This window comes from Eumetopias jubatus, unplaced genomic scaffold, assembly GCF_037043125.1.
Source record: "Eumetopias jubatus isolate StellerSeaLion01/CBP00866 unplaced genomic scaffold, mEumJub1_p1.0 scaffold_14, whole genome shotgun sequence".
Lineage (NCBI taxonomy): Eukaryota > Metazoa > Chordata > Mammalia > Carnivora > Otariidae > Eumetopias > Eumetopias jubatus.
In genome coordinates, this window is record NW_028274820.1 from 43477752 (window position 1) to 43479135 (window position 1384).

The 1384-nt window shown below is 36.6% G+C and overlaps 1 non-coding gene across 1 annotated transcript; it reads left to right on the forward strand.

The window, feature by feature from the left end:
* Window positions 1-930: 930 nt before the first annotated feature.
* LOC114222390 (U4 spliceosomal RNA) lies at window positions 931-1072 on the forward strand. The gene has a single exon (XR_015766809.1). It is a non-coding gene; the product is annotated as a U4 spliceosomal RNA (small nuclear RNA).
* Window positions 1073-1384: the final 312 nt, after the last annotated feature.

A 1384-nucleotide genomic window follows, 5' to 3' on the forward strand; every position in this document is an offset into this window, starting at 1 on the left:
AATATTTCTTGAATGCATGAATGTGTTAAACTTGTGATAAGCACTTTTACTCATATTATTCACTTTTTCTCTCCATATCAAATTGTGAGGTAAGTAGTATTTTTTAATTTTACTGTTGATGGGACTGGAATTTAAACTTACTCGTTGTGCAGACTTACTTGACATCTGTGAGCCTCCCTTTCTTATTTGTTAAATGAAGCTAATAATACCTTTTTCTTAGATGTTTAACGATATAATGTGTATGAAGATCACTAAGGATTTCAGAAAATGAATTCTTTAATTTTCTTTTTACTATTAGCACAAGTGTATTTCCTCATCAGATACCTTGACAATATAAACAAACGGCATCAATCATCTGAATGGTTTATTTTTGTGAAGTGCCAATCAATTGGTTGAGTCAAGTTATAGAATTATCTTTAGTTTAAATTACTGAATTAACTGTTCTTGTTCTAGACATATATGATTTCATGGGTGAATCCACATATGAGATACAACTGATTTAGAGGTTCAGCTTTTATGGACATGTGGTAATATTCCACAGTGCTGAGAACATAATCCTTGGAGTCAGAAAGACTTGTTCAAATCCCAGAGCTCACTCGCTCTATCATCTATCTATCTATCTATCTATCTATCTATCTATCTATCATCTATCTATCTATCTATCTATCTATCTATCTATCTACCTGCCTACCTACCTACCATCTATCTAGAGATTGATTTACATATATTTATTTTAAGGCATTGGTTTACATGATTGTGGGGACTTGCAAGTGTGGAGTTTGTAGGGTAGGCCAGCAGGCTACAAATTCCTGCAAAAGTTAATGTCTTGAGTCCTGAGGCAGTCTCCAGGCAGAATCCCTTCCTTCTCAGGAAACCATAGTCTTTGTCTTAATGCCTTGATTAGATGAGGCCTACCCATGTGATGAGGGTAGCTTTGCGCAGTGGCAGTATCGTAGCCAATGAGGTTTATCCGAGGCGCGATTATTGCTAATTGAAAACATTTCCCATGTGATGAGGGTGATCTGCTTTACTCAGAGTCTACTGACTTAAATGTTAGTCATATCTAAAAAATACCTCCATAGCAATGTTGAGATTGGTGTTTGACTAAACAACTGGACATCTTGGTGTAGCCAAGTTGACATATAAAATTAAGCAGCACACCTCTGATTTAATGGATGAGAAATGCCAAAGCTGGTTTTACATAGGTCAGCTTCATAGAGAAAATGATCAAGAGCCAGTTCCACACTTTTCTAACCTTTTTCACATCCTGAAAATATGAAAGGGCCTAGGGAGAAGGAAGAGGAGTCAAGATTTGTGAAGAGATGTAATCGAAGAGAGGTGTAGTGCATTGGGATCTGTACCTACCTCCCCTTACGCCAAGGAA